We start from the raw sequence: 16,534 nt of genomic DNA, 5'->3' as shown, positions 1-16,534 counted from the left end.
AGCTGGAAAAGGAGGGGGAGGAGGGATTGAAAGATCCTCTGGTGAAGAGGGAGGATAGTGGAAGATATAGAAACAGCAAGCTATATGTGTCAGAGAGCCTTCAGGGGGAGATGCTAAAGAAATGTCATGATGACAAACTGGCCAGACACTTTGGGTTTGAGAAAACTTTGCATTTAGCACAGAAACAATTTTGGTGCCCAGATATGAGAAAAGATGTCTCCCAGCACATGACCTCTTGCCGGATATGTTTGTTGGGGAAGAAACAATGGGGGGTGGAAGCCCCCAGGACTGTTGCAGCCATTGGAAACTCCGTTCAGACCCTGGGCTTTGATTTCTATGGACTTCTCTACAAGCAACTGGTGATAATTGATTTATTCTCTACAAGCAACTGGTGATAGTTGATCTGTTTTCCAAGCACTTCGTACCATGTTCTAAGTTACCTACAGCAAAACAGTTGGCCACCTTCTTCATGCAGAATGTGGTGTGTTTACATTCTTTCCCCAAGAAGGTGATTTCAGATCGTGGGAGCCAATTCGTCACCAAATTTTGGCATGAGCTTATGAAAGTAACAGGAATTGAACAAGGACTCAGTTTAGTCCATCACCCCAAGACTGATGGGCAAACAGAACGTACTAATCAGATTTTGGAGCAGTTTCTGAGATGTTACATAAATAACCAACATGATTAGGTCGACTTCCTGCCATACGCTGAGTATTGTTATAATAACAGCATCCACAGTTCCATTAGAGCATCTCCATTCCAAGTGACACAAAGGTTTGAAGGCAAACCAATGCCCTTATTGGGTGATAATGCCCAGGTAGAAGGGTAGGACTTAACGGAATTGTGGAAGAAGATAATAACTCAATGGGACTTAGTTAAACAGACTTTGGAGAAGGCTAAACTGGATTATAAGAACAAGGCAGACAAGAAACACTCCTTTCTCTAGGACCTGAAACCTGGAGATAAGGCCTATGTCTTGACTAAGAACCTCAGTGGGGAGCAACCAAGAAAAAAAACTGGGCTGGAAATATTTAGGTCCTTTCAAAGTAATTTGTTTAATAATGATTTTACGGTTGAACTTGACCTTGCCCAAGAACCTAAAACATGTACATCCTGTTTTCCATTTTAGCCTACTCAAAAGGGACCCTGGGCCAGACAAGTGGCATCCCAAGCCAGCGGCCCCACCTCCTGATTGGGGAGTCAGCCATACCATGAAGTTGAGTAAATATTGGACTCTAAGTGGAAAAGGGGTGTGTTGTTTTATTTGATTCAATGGAAGCATTTTGCCAAAAGCCAGGCTGAAAGGGTTAAGTCCACGATGTAAATGCAAATAAATTGGTTAAAGCCTTTCACAGAAAATATCCAGACAAAACAGGGGGGTTTAAGTTTGGGGGGGGGGGAGAATGTCAAGATGTCTGCTGTCATACTTTGCAAGGCCTCTGTGTATTGTTTGCATTTTTCAAGGCCTGTTTGATTCTGTGTCACTCTGATGTTAGAAGCTGTTCATTGCCTGGAATGTTGTTATCTCTTTCTCAGTTTGGGGTTTCTCTTTCTCCTGGGAAGGCCTCATGACCTTGAAGATTCTCACACTGCTGTTAACTGTTCTCTGAAGGGGGAGTGCGGCTGGGGCTGGGCTTAGAATCCTATATACGTTATGTACTTGTAGAGAGAGGCCATTTCTGCCAAGGAATGTAATAGTGTATGAACTAGAAGTTTATCATTAAAATGCTTTAACTTATGCAGTTCCTGGACTCATGCAGTGAAGTCTTTGAGAGTTACTTGGCAGAGAGTTACTTAAGTTGCTCCTCCCTGAGAGTTCCTGCCCATGGCTTTCCATTAGTTTCCCTGATTGATCCCCCCTCTGGAGCTTGAGTCCCTATACCTCTTTACCTTTTTACTGCAAAGGAGGCTCTTGACTTGGGCCCAGATTTTAACAGGAAGAGCAGCACCCAGAGAAAGGGGAATATTTATACAGATTGCCTTCCAGTTACTTGTTGCTTGGCATTTTAATAAATGTGTGAATATTAAATGAATTAAAACATTTGTAAATTATTGTCTTTTAATTTATTACAAAATACTCACTGCACTTATGAGATAGCTGCCTTGCCGAGCACATCATAATACTACTATACTGTCTATTAATTTTTACAGCTAAAATTTGGTTATCTTAAAGAAAAGCGAAAGTTAAAAATAAAACACAAAAAGGCAGTTGTTATAATTAATGGGAGCGGTAGCAAAGCACATAGAATTAATGAGAGAGATTACCTTTTTTAGTGCTTGTATAAACTGTGAGATTGAAGGGATGTGCAAAATGAATAATGCATTTGCATAAATATCCACCAAATGATTATGCATTTGCTGATTTATGTAAGGCACTCAGATGCTATGGTGATGAGCAAAGTATAAATAAAATAGAAAGGTGATTGGTAGATAGTCAGCTCAATGAATATCAATTGAAAGTCAACACTAAATAGAATATCAATTGGAAAAATGAATGCTGCTGTATAGCTAGCTATGTAAACACCAAAATCATTCTTTCAGCTTCTCAATCTATGTCTTGGTTCTTTCTCTTGACAATCTGTGGCATGGAGTAAAATAGAAAAGTGCTACTGGACTCTTTTCTATTTTGCTACTACAGACTAACATGGCTAACTCCTCTGGATCTGTGGCATGGAGTAGTGACTTATAGTTTCCCATTTATTCTGAAGATACAGGCAGAGTGTTCAAGTTATCCTGTTCTTGCCAGAGTGCAAAAGCAGACTTGGCAGATTCCTGACCATCAGTTGGAGTTATTCAATAGCAGTAACTAATTCTAGGATAACCATAGCATTTGCACAATATGAGACTGCTCTCTGGGGACGTAGAAGTCAATTCACTAGAGTACAGGATATAACAAAGGCCTTATATTTTTAACTTGGCTTACTTGTTCTATATTATTGAGAGAGGGCATTTGGCAACCCCTCCCTGAAATAAAAATGCTCAATAACATATTTTGGTCAAATGAGGCTCTGTTAATTAACAGCTGAACTGCACAAATATGGAGCTCTTGCTATCCCCTTAGTGCAGGCTCCCTAAAAGTCTTCCTAGTGGGGACTCTGGCATTTAGGAAATCCAGTACTGGCTCCAAATTCAGCCTAGCATACAGCCATGCCTCAGTGTTCATTGAGTGTTCATTGCATGCACAGAAAGATGCATAAGGGATGCCCTGCCATCCCCTGAATGCTCATTGTCAGCATAAGGGCTCAAACCCAGCATCCCATCAAAATTTCTTCAAACAATAAGCTTCTTATTATCGTGCCACCAGAGCAGAAATTAGTGGGGTAGGTGGGTTCTGGGTCACAGGATGACAAAGGAGTGAAAGGGTTGCTTAAGGAAGCTGGGGAAATAAGAATGAATTATTTGCATCTGTTTTCACTATGGAAAATATTAACTATATACCCAAGCCAAAGCCACTGATTTTGAGAAAAATGTCTGTAGAACTGAGTCAAAGTGAGGGGATGAGAAATGATGTCCTAGGACTATTTAAAAGTAAAAAGTAGTAAATCTCCATATCCAGATGGCTTGCAGCTAAGAGTTCTTGAGCAACTCAAATGTTAAATTGTTGATCTTGTAATGAGTATATGTAATACCTTGCTAAAATCAGCCCCCTTACTGAACTTAGCAAATATTTTTAAAAAGAGATTGAGAAAAGATTTAGAAAATTTCATTTAGCTCCAGGGCTCCTTGTGATTGGGGCAAATCACAAAGACTGGCTGCTAACTACTCCATGTGAGTGGGCGCCCTGTAGTTCTGGGAATCAGCAAGGCCAAGAGGCAAAGCTGAGGTGACAAGGCAAGCTGTTTAGCCAGAGCATGACTGACCTAGAGGAATTTCTAAAGGGGGATCAAGGGCAACCCAGGGAAACCCCAGTAATCCCAGACCAGGCCAAGGCGGTTCCTAACGACAAGAGGGATGATAAGGCTGAACTGGATGACCATCTGGAGCCGGATAAACCCCTGGGAACTCCCATCGGCTCTGATGAAGAGGAGGACCTGAACAAGGGAAAGGACAACCTTGAAACTACTGAACCCATCATTCCTCCTAAGAAGTTGGATGATGCCACAAAGGATGAGTATGAGTTGAGCGGGAGCGACACAGAGAACCTCGATGTAGTTGAGGGCCTACAGACCATGCAAAGTGAGATGCGGATCATCTGGGAAAAGTTGGGTAACCTCAAGACTGACACAAAGCAAGTGATGGGAGGCCTACAGGAGCTGATGCGCCACCTGCCCCCTGGAGTACCAACTAGACCGGGGCTGCGAGGAGCACTGACAGTCCCGCCAAGATGACCTCCATAATTCCACCACCCCAAGGAGTGCCCATCGTGCCACCGGTGATACCTCCCACCACCCTGCAGCCTCCAGGAGGGCCAGTAGCTCCCCCGCTGGGGCTCCACCTATGCAGGATGGCATAAGTTAGATGTCCGCTTTGAAGGAGACCCCGAGGAACTAGGATTTTTCCTAGTACTAACACCCACACCCACAAACAACAACATTCAATTTATATACTGCCCTTCAGGACAACTTAACGCCCACTCAGAGCAGTTTATAAAGTATGCCATTATTATCCCCACAACAAAACACCCTGTGAGGTGGATGGGGCTGATAGCGCTCCAGAGAGCCATGACTAGCCCAAGGTCAGCCAGCTGGCTTCAAGTGGAGGAGTAGGGAATCAAACTCTGCTCTCCAGATTAGAGTCCCACGCTCTTAACCACTACACCAAACTGGCACTACCAGTAATGGAATTCTTCCAAGACTGGGGCCACACCTTCCCGAATGACCACAGCCAAGTAAGCCACTTGGTATGTCACCCTCTATGAAGCCAGATCCCTGGAGCTAAATGATTTGGAAGCGTTTATATGGGCTCTTTGGGCTCAGTTTGAGGATCTGCTAGAAGAGGAATGGGCCAGGACCAAGTTGAAAAGAATAAGACAAGGCAGCTGGCCTGTGCAAGAGTATGCAGTGGAGTTCTGGCAATATGCAGCTAAGATGTGGGACTGGACAGAGGGGATCAAGATTGAATTCTTCCAGGCTGGGCTGAACCCAGACCTGATGGCCAAAGCCCTGGTACAAGATGACTCCAGAACTTTGCTGGGTTGGATCCAACTCATGCGTGAAGTAGAGAATCGGGAGCAAGTAGTTAAACTTCTGAAGATGCAACACCAAGTGGGGGTTCGGAGAACCCACTTGGAGGGGGGTATGAGAGAGAAGAGGCTCCCCGCAAATGGAGAAAGCCATCTGTATGAGAAGGGGCCTTTGTCTCTAGTGGAGGAACTGACCACTTTGCCACCGACTGCCCCGGGGGGAAGAGGGAACCACTGGAGAAACTTCTTGCTGTACGGAAGGCTGGAGCATCAACAAGTAAACTCTCCCATTTCGGTTTCATTTTCTCAGCCATGTCGGACGCTCCTCTCCGCAGGTCCGGGAGGAAGCGCCCGAGCACCCTGACCGGGCGGCTGATCTGCGAAGATTAGCCCCCAGGACTCCCAGTGAGGGAGGCAGGGTCCGGAACGCTGCAGGAAGAGCCCCCCGAAAACCAATGCGTGGGGTAAATTGCCCGTTTGTTCCTATGAAGGCCGGCAGACGTGCGCGGCGCCTTGAGTGCTGCCGGGCCATGGAAAATGGCAAAGAACAGAACTAGGCGGAAGCCTGCAAGTAAGCGAATCCCTTCTGTTATTACAAGCGCACGCAAAGGAGTGGTGGGATCTGAAGCTAAGAAGGCTCGTTCTTCCCCCTCGCTGAGTTTCAGAATTTGGTTGGCGGTCCCCCCCTCCTAAAATGGCAGCGAAAAAACAGAGTCCCGCTTTGGGCAAGTCAATTTCGGCTGCCCTACAGGGGAAAGGAGAGTCACTCGAGGAATTGGTGAAGAGGTCGGTTATCGAAGCCATAAAACCCTTTGTTGACAAGCTGAATGAAACAGATCAAAGGGTGGGCTTAATTGAGAGCGAAGTGAAAACCATTAAGGAAGTAGCGGGGGGGGCAGAGAAGTCTGCTCAGGAAAATGTGTCACTCGTGAGGGCAACGAATAAAGAGTTAAAGCTGGTGGAGAACCAGCTGATCGGGCTACAGGTGGAACGAACACAGACAATTTTGCGCCTCCAGAACGTGAAAGAGGAGGAAAATGAGGATTTATGGGGTCTGGTCTCGGAACTATTGGCAACACCCGCGAAGGCAACTAAAGAAGAGGTAAAAAGCACCATTTTGGAAGTCCGTCGGGTTTCTTCAAAATATGCAACAAAGCATCAGCTGCCTCACGAGATCATCATCGATCTTTCATCTAAAAGGATCCGAGACACTATCCTATACAACTCATACAATGCGGATCTGGACTTTTTGGGCAATAAAGTCAAGATACTGAAAGACGTCCCATTTTTAGTTCGGAAAAGAAGATTTAAGTATAAAAAGCTCGCAGCTCTTCTGAGGGAACGTGGAATAAAGTACAAATGGCTATTTCCGGAAGGTATTTGGTTCAGTTTCAAAGATCAAGCTTACAAGATAACATCAGAAGATCAACTAAGGAATTTTGAGGACAAAAATCCGGAATTTCAGCAAGACAAAAAGCAAGAAGAAAAGGCGAAGTCTGAAGGGGGGGGGGAGGAAATGAGCACTGCGGCTGCAGTTGCTCAGAGAGAATTGCGTCCGGGGCCCAGGAGGGGGAGGAAGACTTAATTTGAATTGTAATTTGTATTTGTCAAGGTCAGCCACTCCATCAATATCATACAAAGCTGTAATTTATTTTAATAATGGCAGTATGAAGGGAAAGCATTATGTGTAGTGTAGTGTTGTTATATGTTGCTGTTTTTTTTTCTTTCCGTCCCTTGTCCCCTTTCCTTCCCTCTGTATCGTTAGTTAATGTAGTGAATAAAAAGAATAAAAAATCTTTAAAAAAAAAACAAGTAAACTCTCCCATAAAACCTCTAAGAGACGGAGCAAACCCACGACCAGCCTGGACGTGGGAGGCAACCTGGAACCTTCAAGCGGAGATCCTTCTGAGGAGGAAGAAAACCTCCCTTTGCCAGCAGGAAACACCAACTACCTGCCGTGAGGAGGCCCCGGTGGCAGGTCGCAGAAGAACCAGCACCTGCAGAGGTGACACCAAAAGGGGCTTTGCTTTACATGCCTGTGACTCTAGTTAATCCCTGGAGGGGGACTCACATTCGAGTGTGCGCTCTAATTGACTCTGGGTGCACTTGGGACTTGATTGCTCCTGCACTAGTCACGGGTTTGGGACTAAATGTGTGTAAATTAACCCACCCCCTAATTTTCGAGCAAATGGATGGGTCTTGAATGAACGGGGCTCCCCCCAGTTACGAGACTGAGCTAACCCCCATGGGGATGGGGAGTCATTGGGAAGCCAGGAACATCATAGTTAGTGAAACCACTAAATTCCCTATGGTGCTGGGGATAAGATGGCAATGGGATCACGACCCATATGTACGGTGGAAGGCGTTATCGGTGCATATCAGTGGTCTATTTGGCTGGGAGTTCCTTATCTTACAAGTGCCTACTGTGGTGTCTACTCTTATTTTTGCAGCTGCTCGAGAATGTGTCCTTGAGTACCAGCTTGAGCCTGGGAACTGAAAATGACTTTATTTTCTGCCTCTCTCCTCCGGTTCTTCTCTCCTCCTGTTTCAAACCCCTCCCCCCTTCCTGGTTTCTTCGCGCCAAAATCCTAACTGCCCATATCCTGAAGGCGGGAACTTTCCCTATAACTAACCCCTCTACACGTCACTTCTGCCAATACCCTTGTCTGTGTGTGCTGATGCTGATGGATCTCGAATAAAGTAACTTTAACTCATACCCTGGAGTGTGTGCAGTGGAGTACTATGGGGATCTAACTGCCAGAACCTGACAAAATGTTCTGCACTGGATTGACAAAGACCCAGAGAATAAATAGCTTTTAAAGGTTGTGAGACAGATTTATGGATGATAACTGGCTACTAGCTATGATGATCAAAGGAACATCCACATCCAAAGGCAGTAAACCTTTGAATAGCAGTGATATGAGGCAACATCAGGACAAGGTGGCATCTACATCCTGTGCAAAAACAGGAAAGTTGGCAAAGGAAATGGTTATTTTACTATGCATGAAAAGAAGAGGGTGGGACATATTTAAACATCTCTGCTGTTCCGTCTTGCATCAGATCAGAAAGATAATGGATGTAAGTAGGGCATTTATAGTGGTAGCCCTGAGGGTTAGATTGCATTCCCTAATGCACTGAATATCGATTAGATTACTGCAATGTAATGCATATGGGGCTGCCCTTGAAGACTGTCCAGAACCTGCAACTGGTACAGAATGCTGTGGCCAGTGAGTTGACTTGAGTGGGCAGTAGGAACCATATCACTTTATTCTTGTTTCATATACACTGGTTCCCAATTTGCCCAATTCAAAGTCCTGGTATTGACATTTAAAACCAAATATGGCTTTGGACTAGCATATCTTAAGGATCACCTTCTCCTATATGGACTTCTCCACTGCGGTCATCCCTCAAAGCCTTCCCTTAGGCACCCCCACCATCTGAGGCTAGATGAGTGACAACCAGGGAAAGGGCCTTCCTGGTTGAGGCACAGAAACTTTGGAACTCTCTCCCCAGGAAGATTTACATGTCACCATCTGTCATTGTCTTTCACAAGTGTCAGGCCTGGCTAGGGGATTCTCTCATACTCTCCACTGCATCAAAAACAGTTGTATGGGTTAAAGGTGTTCATTAGATATTGCTCCCTAGAAGTGCACTTGTACATAGTAATTGCCTGGAATGCGAAAGCAATGTCTTCCCTGAAAAGTTATACCTCCAGTCCCCTCCCCCCAGTTCAAACAAGAGTCAGTTGAAGTAGGCCCAGAGCTGCAAAGTGCAAAAGTCCTTAAAGAGATGCAGAGCTGAGTTTCTCAAGATCGGTTCCTAGACGCTCAGTCCCAGCTGTACTGATAACACCACTCAAGCCAAGTAAAGCATAGCCAAGATAAAGTGAAGGAAGAAAGCAACTATACTACTGCCTATCCTGCCCCCCCCCCAGTAGATACACATTCACAGGTATGGCAGGCAGGCTGGCTTGCCTGTCTGACAACAAGTGCATAAAGACTTTTTTTTTTTTTGTATTTGGCGTAGACTCACTAAACTCTTACTGGCCTGTCTCCCTGGCTGTGAGTATATGTTTGTTTATACGTCTATATGTTTTTATTGTATTTAGATACATTTAAATGTTATTTACTGCTTTAAATGTTTTAATGTCTGTTGTTCACTGCCCTGGGGAAACTATTTGGGTGGAAAGATGGTATATAAGTGCCATAAATAAATAAATAAATAAATAAATAAATGTTGTGTTTGGCTTTTTTCACCACAATGTAAAACATCTCCCCTGACTTACTTCTGTGCTGATTGTGTGGCTTGTGCAGCAGGCTCTAGTATGTTTCAATAGTGCTTTATTTTTTCTGTTTTGTTTACATTTATTTGAATAGTTTTACTGTTTGATATAAGCTACCTTGAGTATTGGAGAAAATGTTTTAAATATATAAATAAATGGAATGATGACATATCATTTGGTATTGAATTGTTCAGGTTTTGTTTGGTTAATGGGGACCATTTCATTCAAATTCTCTCCACTGTCAGGACAGGACAAGATGCATCATGTATAAGAGAAGAAACCACAGCTATTAGGTTGGCAAGGCTAGTAACAGCTGGCAAATCTATGCTGATGTTGGTCTGGTATCTGAACCTTTCTCTTTTCTTCCTGACAGCAGGATCTCTATACTTTAGGTTGCCAATTTAGCAAATAATCTGCAGACTCCAGCATGTTTTTCTCTGTGCTGTGAAAAACTTCACCTGCTTTTACACTCATACAAAAAACTGTGTTAAGGGTATTAAAAAGTAGGCAAGGATATTTTTTTCCTGATCTGTGTGCAACTCCACTTGCAAATTTAGAAGAAATCTGGCTAGTGGTCAGTGAGAAGAGAGAAAAAAAACAGGAATATTTGGTGCTCTGAGGTTAAAAAACCCTGCTTTATTACATATAATGATTTTCTCATGCACTTCCAGGATTAGGTCTTCTTACAGCTAGATAGCAATTAAGATTTTTGTCATAGCAGTCACAGATAAGATCAAATGGCACCTTATATAGCAGTCTCTTTATTTCCTAATGTTGTAAATTTTTAACAATAACAAAAATGTTTTAACCCCATAGGGCTGACAACAAAGCTGCAAGAAGGCTGTTAATACGAGGACCAAACAAGATGTGATGCAGGATATCCATGATCCCCTCATGGGCCAAGTTGAGGGGGTGGGCAGGGTAGATCTGGAAAATGGTGCAGAGAAAAAATTAAGCATTCACTTTATGTAGAATGGTTTTTACATTCCTGTTTTGCTAATTTAAACCTTTTTTTCAAACTAGCAAATAACAGATCTCCTGCTACATGTCATATTAAACCCGAAGGTTGCTCCATTTTGTTACGGGTTTCATCATCATGCATAGACATTAATAAACAATGCTTATTTCTATGCCATGAAAAACAGCACAAGCTGATTCCTACAAATCAACCTACTGGAAGACATAAGATGGATAAAGACACACTGTGTGAAGCCCTGAGTGTGAATCCATGTCCCTCTTTCCTTCCTTGTAGAGTTACCAACTCCAGGTTGGGAAATTCCTGGAGATCTGGAGGTAGAGTATGGGGTTGGGGTAGGGGAAGGACCTTAGCAGGGTATAATGCCATAGAGTCCATCAATTTTCTCAAGGAGAATCACTCTCTATAGTCTGGAGATTAGTTGTAATTCCAGAAGCTCTCCATACCTCACCTAGAGGCTGGCAACCCTACTTCCTTATGTGACAAAATAGGTTTTGGAAAGCATATTCTAGCTTCTCATCCTTCTCCAGATTTCCATTATATACAAATGATAAAGGGGCCAACAGCAAAAAGGTACCAACAACACTACAGCACTTACAATAACTTGAACATGTAACAAGAGTCACAGGCAGCTCCCCTCAAATATATAATTTGTCAGTGCTGAAAAAACAAACTAATGGGTTTGAATCAGGAGTCAGTGGGCAATCCCTTGCAAACACCGTGTCTAAGGGATTATTCCACTGAAAGAAAGGTCTGATTTGGTTGCATCTATTTCTAGCAATGGTGCCATCAGGCATTCCATGGTTTATGATGCATCGCTGCTATGTGTCAGGCTAGCGCCCCGGTCAATAAAGTTCCATATACAATCATTTTGGAGAAATTGGCCACAACTTCATTAATTACAGTCATTGGAACATTCACTTGGCATGAGACATGAATCCACAGCATCCAACAGCCAGCCTGCTGTTCAATGCCATACTTTCCATAACCTGCCTGCTGGGCACCAAACATGGGATAGCAGGCGATATGGCACTCATCCAGGTGTGACCCTGGTGATACCCTGCCATCCAGGGTGAAGCCTGCTATGGCCCCTGAGCTGGGCATGTACCCTCCAGCTTCTCCTAGATCCCTTAAGGGATCCTGGAAGGGGGTGAGCCAAACAGCCAGTGCAAATTCATCCCAATGATTCCAGTCCAACACCCTGAAGCTGCCACCAGAGTCAGGTATGCAGCCCAGCTCCCACCAATGTCCAATGACTGTGGCCTAGTTGGATTCCTATCCTTGGGTGTTTTTTGCTCAATGCTCAGAGGACGGCAACACCTCCCCCTGCTCTGCAGCTAATCTGGCACAATGGGAGAAAATTCCTCCCTGGCCCCCAAACTGGAGATACCCTGTGCATCCAGGAAAAGACCATCTGAGCAGAAGTCACATTGGAGACCTGTTCCTACCCACAGGTGACATTCCTGGTCCTCCTTGGGGCCAGTCTCCAACTCATCCCAGCTACTTGGTCTCCAGAACTGCCATGGCTTCTGTAACTAGAATGTTAGAACCAGTCTGTCCCCAGATGTAGCCCTTGTAGGTCTAGGAGGTCCAGCACCTGATGAATTGGATGTGGGCTGGTAACAGCTCAGCTTCCGCCACTTTCATTAATTTATGTGTTTGTTTAATGTATAGCCCTCCCTCCATGCAAGCAGGCTCATGACCACTCCAGTCCTGAAGGAATGAAACTAAAAGTCCCCAGGAGAGAGCCCCATAGCAGCAAGCCTGGCATGTATGGAAGCAACAGACTGGAACCTAGTGGGGAAGGACCCATCTAAATAAACAAAGAGGGTGTCCAGGCCACATGGCTAGATGGATAAGAAATCTGCAATGACTGCATGGGGCAGGGCACCCTTGGGTAGTCAGATGCAGGAACATTTTTCCACCTGGACCATCTTGGACTACCAGAGCAGAGAGCTGAGCACAGGTGCTTGTATGGATACATTGTCCCACACCAATACCTTGCATGAGGAGTCCCTGGTGGAGGCTGCCACCAGCTCCCTCACCCTGAATGCCCCATAAAAGGTCATGATGAAAGTAGCCCAAAACAAAACAGATTCAACACAAAATATGCGGAGCTCGTGTGAGAGACCTTGACGGTCAAGTAGTGTTGTGGGCTTCTACATGTCCTTGTGTGCCAGAGACATGTGTGACCAGCCCACAACAGCCCTCCTGGTCATGAAGCTGCTGGCCAGATCTGACGGGCCCAGACCCCTGCTAAAAAAGGAAATGGCTGTGAGGTGTATAGTCATAGTCTTGGGGGTGAAGCTATGCTTCTGCAGTGAAGCCAGATACTGCAGCATAGAGGCCGCAGACACCAGCAGATTGCATCCCCCTCCAACCTTGTTGGAGAAAGTCAAAAAAGAGTTAACAGCAGCAGCACAGGCATGCCTGAGGACAGGGCCACGAAGTTCAATACTTCCTGTAGGAGGAGTTGATCCCAAGTGCCTACTGTCCCTCCAGGAAGGGATCACGATGGCTTCTTGTGTTGGGAGCCAAAACCCTGAAACTCTCCTCCTGAAAGTGAGACAAGACATCCTCAATGTTGTTATCCACACCTGCAACATAGCAGCAAACAGATAGGACGAATTTGCATACAAGGCATATCACCCACTCAGAGCATGATGATTGCTTGCAAGCCACTACCCTGCAAGCAAAGTTCAGACACCCCAACAGAGATTGGATCTCCTTCAATGTGTGCCACCTGGCCTTCTTGTAGTGTGAAATCATCTTTCATAACTTCTCATCATAATAAATGACCGCTGCATCCTCAGGTGGTTGATGAGGTGCCAGGCCCACCCCGTATGGACAATCATGACCATCCCTGCAAAGACACTATAGCTTCCTAACCATTTGGCTAAAGTGCACTTGGCTGCCCCCTTGTTCTCACCTTTCCTCTTGAATTAAAGCAATGTGAAGAAATCCACATAAAAAAACATCCAAGATAAGCTCCCTGACCATGTGGGTCAAATGCAGCTGAGGCAGCTTCTCACCTTTGGTGAAGAGAGACACCTTAGGCTGGTCCTGAGTGAGTTGGTTACCATCCCACACTGATCCCTACCCACTACTGCCCACCCAACACCTGCACCAGAGGGCCAAGCTGGGAGGTCTAGCAAGTAGACAGCTTCCCTCCAGAATTTGCTGGCCGCATGTGTACCCTCCCCGTTTCAGGAGGACTCACCTGAGGAGCCATCAGTGTCTGATGAATCAGAATTGTGCATTTGTTGTTTGGCCTTGCACTGCTTCCCCTTGCTCTTCTTCCTTGTGAGCAACCTCCACTGTTTGACCCAGCCATCAAAACTGCTGGAGCTGTGGGAGGTGCTATGGAACTGGCCACAGCAGGCACCTGGGTCTCCACCAGGAACACCCATGGGAGCACCATGGCCATCCAGGAAAGATTAAGATTGCAGCCAAAATCACTTATTTTAACAGAGTGTATTTAAAAGTTCCGCACTATAAAATTTAAGGCAATTGTTGAATAAAATGAATGATACCAGATATTAATTAGCATCTTTTGTTCACTAGAATGCCACAATTAAAAAAAGATAGTGTCCTGAGATACATTCTTCCTAGATTTGAAGCAAAGCAACACATTTTCCCTAGCATAATTTAAAAAACAAAGAAGGCAGTTTTCCATAGGACACTGCACTGTTCACCATCTGTTCATTCAGTAGACGCCAGCATTCTTAATTTATGAATGCTGATCTCTAGTAATTAAAACAAAATTGCAAATCTAAAACTTTTAACTTATGGTTATCAAATTCACAACTATCAAACAACTACGTGAGGTACTATTGCTTTAAAAGAAGTTTCAGCTGAAATCCAAAACAGCAAAAAGCAGTGTTTTCAAGAATTTTTGTCTAATCTTTGATTCAAAATTCTCATTGTATCTGACTTTTTCACATTGAATTAATACACACAGCACAATAAGGATGCAGAGCCCTTAGATGGTAGAATGGACTGCTCCACCTCAGACTACATTGCAGGTGAGGGATTCTGCTTGAATGTTCCTTTCTATTGGGAAAAAAGAGCTCCATGAAAATAGAAGACTACTGTAAGGAGAAAGGTATACTGTTTTTCTTTTATTGTGGTGTGGGATTTTTATTTGCAAGGATTTAATGTAAGAAAGCATGCCAGAATGTAATCCTCTAATCTAAAGTTTTCCAATCCATTTTACCTACTTATCCTCACAGCTCTTCCTGCTTGGTGTCATCTCACTTTCCTTTATGTCACAACTCACAACCAGGCTTAAATGGAAGAATTCTCCACAACTGAGGTTTCTGTTGTACCAGCAGGGAAATCTGTGAGGAATTGTTGGGTGGGGAACAGTTTGGAAATTCCCTTTAATCTCTCTCTCTCGGATTCTGTAAGATCTCAAGGGCTCAAGTAGATCAATTTCTTCTTCCACCCCTTTCCATTTTGCCTTTAACTCACACTTAAAACAACAACGGGCGGTCCCGGTACCAATATGAAACAAAAACAACTAAACCGGGACTCAACAACCTTTGGAGCCGAAAAATATATTCAAATTTTTGTGTTATAAAGTGCGAACAGTGCAATAAATACAAACATAAATACAAAATGCGTTATACAAAATTTTGAAGTGCTAAAATACAAAGTCCAAGCATATATACATATATCACAATGTTTCTATTGTCCGGAATCGTCAAAAAAAATTTTCAAAAAAATTGTTTAAAATACTAGTTGCCAGTTGTCAGTACATCAAAGGGAGCCGGTAGGTAGGGAGTTGTGCACCGTACTTATATATTCACAGTCCATAAATATGAATGTAATTAGACGAACACCGACGGGGGTTTGCTTGCAAATATCATTAACCCGTTTCGTGAGTACTGAGACTCACTTCCTCTTGGGCTTAAGGCGATTCGGACTGATCATACTGCAAGAAAAAATTAATTATAAATGTCTAGCCACAATTACAATAAAATGAAAAAAAGGCAATATCACTTACAGTATGTTACAAGCACAAGGCATACTCTCCTACCACTCCATACATTCCACGGACATGTGATAGATGAAGTGGACCACGAGTTAAAATAATCAAAAAGAGGAGGGGCCAATCGTAACAAGAGGAAGGTTTACAGAATTCTCAAAAACTTACAATAACTTACCTAACCATGAATGGGGAAACTATAGAAAGCAGGAAAAGTTAATTTCTGAGTTCAGACCATGAGGTGACAGGGTGTTTAGTCGGAAAATCCATTTAGATTCTAATTGGAGCAGCAATTTAACCATGTCTGTAGCAAAGGGGCGATCAAGTTGCTCTATTACAGAAACCTTAAAATCATTATGTGAGTGTTTCTCTACATGAAAGTGGTTAACAAGGGGAGCCTCCCAGACCTGATTTCTGATCCTAGATTGATGTTCTTGGATCCTTATCCTTAAAGGGCGAGTCGTGCTCCCTATATACAATAGGGGGCACGGGCACTGAATACCATATATCACATTTACGGACTTGCAGTTAGAAAATCCATGTGAAAAATGATTAGGTAGTATTTGCTGTACTTTAACCATAAGGTTACACACACTACACGAGCCGCATGTAAAATGGCCATTTGGCAAAGTGCCACCTGGTGGATTGTTAGAAAACTCTGATCTCATGACTATGTCCCCGATGGACCGTGTGCGTCTGTAGCCTACCGCTAGCCCTGCTTCACAGCCACGGACACCACTAATAATGTGCCAGTGTCGCTTAATAATTGATATTATATTTGGGGCTAAAGTAGTGTATTCAAGACCCCATTTTATTTTATCATCCATCCTTGGTGGCTTAGATACAAGTAAATCTGCCCTATTAGTAGTGTCAGCACTCTGTATAGCTCGTTCAATCGTGTGCTGGAGATATCCCCTTGCTCTAAAATTTTCTTTCAGTTTACGGCCACTAGATTCATAAAAGCAAGGGTTGGTAGAATTCCGCTTCAGCCGTAAAAATTGACCCAGGGGGATATTATCCCTTAAACCCCTTGGATGGAAAGACTGATAATGCAAATAAGAGCACCGGTCCTTCTGCTTCCTGAAGGGGCGCACTGCCAGTTTGTTATCTCTTTCCCGATAAATGGTAACATCTAAATAGTGTAGGCTACTGGTGCTACCAGTC

This window comes from Eublepharis macularius, chromosome 1, assembly GCF_028583425.1.
Source record: "Eublepharis macularius isolate TG4126 chromosome 1, MPM_Emac_v1.0, whole genome shotgun sequence".
Taxonomy (NCBI): domain Eukaryota; kingdom Metazoa; phylum Chordata; class Lepidosauria; order Squamata; family Eublepharidae; genus Eublepharis; species Eublepharis macularius.
The sequence above is the reverse complement of the archived record's forward strand: the minus strand, read 5'-3'. Positions refer to the sequence as shown.